Genomic DNA, 7,398 nt, shown 5'->3' on the forward strand with positions numbered 1-7,398 from the left:
GGTGCTCCTTATCATCCACAGGAGGGCGCCTGCGGTCCTGGAAGACCACTTCCAGAGTATCCGTGTGTCCGTTTCAAAATCTGAAATCCCGGAAACCAGCCCCAGCCTGCAAACTATTAGATTCAATCTGCACTAAGCACGCTCTCCTTGAACAGGCGTCGAATCCAGGTTAAACTACTTGGAGCGGAGCTGAATTCCTCTCTACCACTAAGGAAATTGCTAAAGCACTCGCTTCTAAATGTGTACTGAATATCGTGGCGCTCCTAATCAGCTAAAAGCCACCAGGAGGCGTTTATAAAGATGCTAGGGTTGGGCCGACTGAGAACATCTCCAGAGACCCATCACAGCTGTGGTGTAGGGGGTGAATTTTCACAGTACGGGCTCCCGTGTGTGTGCGAAAAAGGGGCTATGCGAAGCAGGGGTGGAGAATCTTTTTTGCGTCCGTTTGGGAGTCTCCCCTGCGTATATTTCTGGTTGGTGAGCCGGCAGTAGGAGGGCCGTGGGGCCGCGCGCTGTCCTGGGAAACTCCCGAGGGGCTTTCCCCCTTCCCTTCGCCCCCTCAGTTGAGCTCCCAGGAATGCTGGGATTTTCCTCCAGTCTCGTCTTGCGAGTTCACTTACTTCAGTTTTCCGTAAACACCAACGTCTCCTCTGCGACTTTGGAAAATCTTTCCATGCACGTCCTCAAAAGCTCCATACACCACCCTAATAAACGACGATTTTTGTGAAGCAATAGGATCTGATAACAAAGCAGAATGAAAGATCTCAGGTCTCTCACAGGCTCCTCACCTGTAAAATAATGACAATGGTTCGCATCTCACCAGGGTTCTGTGAGCGTTCGATGAGGTAAAAATACAAAATACTAGTCACAAAACCTGGCACACGGTAAGGGCTCAGTTTTGTTCGACAACTTCACTTTTTTTCCAGTGCAGAAACAGAGGCCGAGGGGGCACCAAGTTTCTGAACCCCTTGGAAGAAAAGGTCTGGGGTGCGCCCCTTGGAAGAAAAGGTCTGGGGTGCGAAGCGTGGGGTGTACTGACATTGGAAAACCAAATCAGACTTTAGAAAAGAAGAACTAGGTCATGGAAGATTTTTGGGAGACCGCCCTCCAGATTGGCCCCATGGTGTAATGGTCAGCACTCTGGACTCTGAATCCAGCGATCCGAGTTCAAATCTCGGTGGGACCTAATGTTGACTTTTAAGTCTCTGTCATGTGATTTCTCTGAGCTATAGAAGCAATCTATGCGATTTCTACTACCTTTCTCATTCCCTCCTAGAGCTCTTATTCACAAACACATGAGTTTAACGGGTGTGGGGAGTTTTATCTCTTTTGTTTAATGATATATTTTCAACAATTTTATTTTTATGTATTTATAAGTACTTAAACATTATACACTTATTTTTTATTGATTGCACACTACCACCATTAAATTTAAAAACAACTAAAACCAGAGGAAAAACACTTAAAATACAGATAATTACTGGTAATGACTAAAAATTATATATCAATTTTAAATCTGTTTCAGAATGTTATGATGGTGTGATCAGTCAGTCATAGCCTTTAAGCACAAACGTGTAATATAGTGGGTTTAAAATTCTATGGCAGACGTGGAGTGGAAATATCTTTTAAAGATAGAAAAAGAATTTATGCACGTTTTCAACTGTTAAATAAAATTATGCTAAATATATTTTTAAAGAATTCTAGTACCTGCCAAGTTGTTAGCTTTTAGGTTCCAATGCACAAAACTCAGAGTCATTAGACACCTCTAATTTGTATTTCATCAGATGCTGGCAATTACATGCTTTAGAATGATTTAAATTTGTAAAGAAACATTTCAGAACACCACTGGAAAGCAATGTGTGAAAGCATAAAAATATTTTTACAATTTTTAAAGATTCCAAGGAATTAAAATAGCTTAAAGACACTGTTTTGATGAAAATAATACCGTAATAGGACAAAGCAACTCCCTGGTCATCTCATACTCAGACTCTTTTGTTTCTATTTTTCAAATGCATTTTTTTTTCTGTAAATTTCCTATTTGTGTACATTTGGTTTAAGATGGTTTGTATTTTTATTGTGATTTTTGTAGACATTCATAGAAGCATATTTTTATTAAGCCATTCTTGCTCAAATATGTCTTATGTAACAGTTTCCACGTCAATATCTTTTTCTTCTGAGTTCTCATTAATTTCCACTGCATGTTTTGTTGTTTTACGTTTTGTATTTAAATCAGTAATCTATCTGAAACTGAATTGCTTACACACTTGAGAGATCTACCTTTGTTTTCCTTCATAGGTAAAGTTAGCTGTGCCATCACAATTTATTTTAAAATCACCTTTGGGCCGGGCTTGGTGGCTCACGCCTGTAATCTCAGCACTTTGGGAGTCCGAAGCGGGTGGATCACGAGGTCAGTAGATCGAGACCATCCTGGCTAACACGATGAAATCCCGTCTCTACTAAAAATACAAAAAAAAATTAGCTGGGCATGTTGGCACGCGCCTGTAATCCCAGCTACTAGGGAGTCTGAGGCAGGAGAATCGCTTGAACCCGGGAGGCTGAGCCTGCAGTGAGCCGAGATCTTGCCACTGCACTGCAACCTGGAATCTTTTGATTAGTTTTTTTAATACATTTTATATCCCCAAAGCATTCGTCCTCTACAGTATTCAACATTTTCAGGCACGAGGAGTAAAGAGATAAAGAGGAAGAGGTTGAAGACTCAAATATTCCATTTTGTAGAGTCCAGTTTCCTGTAAAGAACTAAGAACCCATTAGGCTGTTGATGAGCTTACATATGAACCAGTAGCCTGGAGTGCAGAAACCCCAGGAGTCGGATTCCAATGCTTTGGCCCAGTGGTTAGTTACCCTACTCATAATTAAGATGTTGGTGCCATTAAGCACAGCAGAGTTTCCTTGGTGAACCCTGCAGGCTTTGAAGAGATCCAGAAAACAACAATAGGTCACAAACAGACCTTGGTGACTTTTGGCATTTATTTGAGATATTTGGAATATGTCCCAAAGTTGGGCCAAGCTAAAAGATAAAAATTTTCTTAACAGAAAAAAAGATATTTGGAAATACGATAAAGCTCAAGTTTGTATAACAAAGCTTAATCTTGAAAACAATGGTTAATTTGAAAACAAGGGTTATTTTCTCAATGACATCTTTTGATTTTCATGATCCACACCTCAAGGGCAGTCTGGCCTTCCCATTTTTCTTTTTCTTTATCCCACTATTCCCTTTTCCTTCTCTATTTTTTCCATTAGCCCTGTTTTGTTTTCTTTATTTCCTTTCCAGCCTATGCACAAAGTAAACCAATGATAAAATATTGTCTTTATGCTCTTTTTAAGTATATTGAAGGACTACATTTAAGGTTTGAAACTGTCAGAAGCACTAGAATCACAGCAAGCTTGTTTATGACTTGTAGCTAAAGACCTACAGATTAAATGGCAGTTTCAAATCCTAAAGTTCCATGGATGTGTTTATAGTATGCATGAATCTAAGAATTTGTGTGGGTAAATTTCATTCTAAGCTGTGATACATCTGAAAGGATGACAATAAGTACAATTAATGACATCCATTGCCTTCACTACCATTTTTTTTAAAAAAATTTTCAGCCAGGGCCAAAGCTGAACGCTACCAATTTTATAATTATGCACAGTTATCAGACAAGTTTGTTTGTCTGTTTTGAGACAGAGTCTCGGTCTGTCACCAGGCTGGCGTGCAGTGACCCAGTGAGGGCTCACTGCAACTTCTGCCTCCTGGGTTCAAGCGATCTCCTGCCTCAGACTCCCGAGTAGCTGGGACTACAGACACGTGCAACCACGCCCAGCTAATTTTTGCATTTTTGGTAGAGACGGGGTTTCACCATATTGGTCAGGATAATCTCGATCTCTTGACTTCGTGATCTGCCCACCTTGACCTCCCAAAGTGCTGGGACTACAGGCGTGAGCCACCGCGCCCAGCCCAAGTTTTATAAATCTTGATGCCATTTGAAAACCTATATGATTGTGAGACCAGGAGTGTGGCTCATGCCTGTAATCCTAACACTTTGGGAGGTCGAGGCAGGTGGATCACCTCAGCTCAGGAATTCGAGACCAGCCTGTGCTATGTGGCAAAACCCTGTCTCTGCCAAAATACAAAAATTAGCCAGGCGTGGTGGCAGGCACCTGTAATCCCATCAACTCAGGAGGCTGAGACAGGAGGATGGCTGGAGCCCGGGAGGCAGAGGTTGCAGTGAGCTGAGATCGTGCCACTGCACTCCGGCCTGGGCAACAGGGTGAGAATCTGTCTGAAAAAAAAAAAAACCAGCAGAAACCTATACGATTCTGATTAATAAAACAATCTCACAGAAAACAATTTGACAAAATAATTCCTCTAACTTTACAATGAATGGCAAGAAAATGCAGCAGAAAAAAATTATCACTGATGAAAGGACAGAGCTCAAAGTAACTTTACTTGGGACTGCTGTTTCAACAGGATTGGTAATTTGCTAATCAGTTTTCTAGTTCCTAAATTCCTTTTGCTTATAAGCATTCAAATGAAATTGACACCGCCATAACTGGTTTTCAAAAGCATTTAGGTCTTTTGAGGTGGCATCATGGTTTACATGTAATTATAAGCTGATTTATTTCCTAAAGAGAGAGCTTTTTCTGATTTTATATTGCCTCTGATTTATCATTAAAAACTAAAACGAAAACCTGGATGCTGGGGAATGTAGTTCATTTGTAAGAAGGCTCACTGCCTCATGAACTCAGATGGTTAGCAGGCAAAAACAAAACCAAACCAAAACAACAACCAAAAAAACCACTCCCTGCAGAATTCAGATTTTCTGCATGAAGTTTGCCCCAAATATAAACACACACTTGAGAAAGTCTTGGATTTTAGCTCATCTGAATAGCACAGGTGAGAATGTGCTTCCGTCATTGAGTTTCTAAGCAAACCAAACCCATAACGAGGCTGGCTAAGAATTGTTCATGACTTGCAAGCACGGAAGCAGGAGACAGAGTGAAAATTCTCCTTCTGGAATTCCAAACCCTGGAGGTGGCAAGGGAATGATCCTAACAAATGGGAGGATTTCAGACTTTCATGGGGAGACCTCATTATATTTCTCGTCTAAAACTAACAAGACACAAAAAATCTTTTCCAACACCAAAGGTGAAAATCATCCCAGCTGGTGTGGCCTGGGGAAGTAAAGGTCAGTTTCCCAAATGCAGCGCATGCAACAATGTATGACCTGCAATGTGACAATGACAGCTTTTCAGAAAGATGTCTACTTTCGCTACCAGGGCCTTGCACCGCCCAGCCCCTGACCAGACTTTCCCTTGAGCAAAGCAGTGATGAGGGAAGCAGAATGTAGTCTTTCTGAGAAGTGGAAAGGAGTCAGGATTACTGAGAGGACAAGCTCTCCTTTGTGAAGCCTTGGGAATGAAATGGCTGGATAATGGAAAACAGGTTCCTTACAAGTCTTTGCTTACTGTGGGTGAGGCCTCAAAATGTTCCATTCATTTCCACAAACTTTTGATAACTCCTCCAGGTGCTGGTCACTGAAGCAGAAGATGAGGCCTCTGCAATTAATGACTAAATGTATACACCTAAATATAGAATCATGGCCCGGCGCGATGGCTAAAGCCTGTAATCCCAGCACTTTGGGAGGCCCAGACGGGCGGATCACGAGGTCAGGAGATCGAGACCATCCTGGCTAACACGGTGAAACCCCCTCTCTACTAAAAAAATACAAAAAACTACCCGGGCGAGGTGGCGGGCGCCTGTAGTCCCAGCTACTAGGGAGGCTGAGGCAGGAGAGTGGCGTAAACCCGGGAGGCGGAGCTTGCTGTGAGCTGAGATCCGGCCACTGCACTCCAGCCTGGGCGACAGAGCGAGACTCCGTTTCAAAAAAAAAAAAAAAAAAAAAAAATATATATATATATATGTAGAATCACACTTGTGGATCTCTTTCTCCAGAGGCCACTGGCCAAAAATGATGTGAACTAGAAACTTTTCCATCATGAATTCAATCCCCACTATGCAAAAGAAAGGTTCCCATTTTTTAGGGACTCCACAAGTTCTTCTATTTTAATCATGGTTAAACATGAGCTCTTTAAAAGCAAGCAAGGTTGGGATTAGTGAAGAAGGGTGAATGGGGAGAAGAAATCTGGGAACAACCAGTGCAGACAGCCTTGGGGCAAAAGGTAAAACTGAGCCATCCTGGGTTCTGGTGAAGACCATAACTGGGTGAAAGTCTTATCCCCAGCGAAGTGTTGATGAACTGTTATCCTGACCCAGGCACTGTGTTAAGCAATGGGGACTCTAAAGGGAACAAGATCTCAAGACTGGTCCCTGCACTGGGGGAACTTGCTAGAGGGTAAGAGGGAGATATCAAAAAGAAACTAAAACATGTGGTGTTATGATGACAGCAATCTGGGTGCTGAGGAATCATAGAGGGAGGCAGCTAAACTGAGATAATGGAAGCCAGAGAAGTCTCACTAAAGTCTAAGTTGAGATCAGAGGAATAAGCACTGAAGTAAAGCAAGTAAAGTGAGGGCAGAGGAGAGGGCTAAAGAGTGTTGTGGGTAGAAAATGTAAAGGAGGAGAACATGGAGTTTGGGCAGAAAAAAAATTCACCGTAGCTCATACTTGGAAGTCAAGCGTGAGGACTGAGGGTAAAGATGCAGCAGGTTAGGGGAGCATCATCAAAGTTTAAAGTGCTCCCTGGAGCCTTCCCTACTTATTTGCTAGTCTGCACACAACATTCTATTTTAAGCAAGAGTCCTCCTTTTTCTCCATTTTACTTAAATGTCTATCATTAATATGGACTCACAGCATCTTTTTCCCCTAGTGGTTTATAACTCATTATTGTCCTTAATTATATTGGTGTTCAACTTTACCCATATTTAATTAGGGAGAGCCCCTTTTTGGGAAAATAGCCTTTGCCTTGCAAGAGTAAAGCCATCTTGAAGCAAAACAGTCATAATGACTAATATTTGACTCCTGCATACCAAGGCATTCTGCAGCAAGGTCAAAAACAACGTATGTAGCATGAATAACTCCTCATAAAGATGCTTGTTTAACGTCCCCAGTGGCCATGGGTTTTGCAAGACAGTCTGAAGGTGTGATCAGTTGTTCATGTTTTACCCTAAAAGCTTGCAATAGAAAGGATACTTTCCGCAGGGCAAGTGTAGGGATCCATCCTCTGGGGCTGCAGCCCAAGATGTGCCTTCTGTTTGTAAGTCCTCATTAAATGTTTCTTTCTGAGAAACTGAATTTGTCAACCTTTGTTTGGCCTCCCAGCTCCCTGGGCCTTTGGAGGTCGCTTTGCCTATACCTGCTCACAGTGGAAAACCCTTCGAGTGGCTTCTGGATCCTTGTAACTTGCTACCATCATTTTTTTTTTTTTTTTTTTT

The 7,398-nt window shown here is 42.1% G+C and overlaps 1 non-coding gene across 1 annotated transcript; it reads left to right on the top strand.

Annotated features, from left to right (window-relative positions):
- The first annotated feature begins 1,114 nt into the window (after positions 1–1,114).
- TRNAQ-CUG lies at positions 1,115–1,186 on the top strand. The gene has a single exon. It is a non-coding gene; the product is annotated as a tRNA-Gln (tRNA).
- Positions 1,187–7,398: the final 6,212 nt, after the last annotated feature.

Source organism: Colobus angolensis, unplaced genomic scaffold, assembly GCF_000951035.1.
Source record: "Colobus angolensis palliatus isolate OR3802 unplaced genomic scaffold, Cang.pa_1.0 Scaffold237, whole genome shotgun sequence".
NCBI lineage: Eukaryota > Metazoa > Chordata > Mammalia > Primates > Cercopithecidae > Colobus > Colobus angolensis.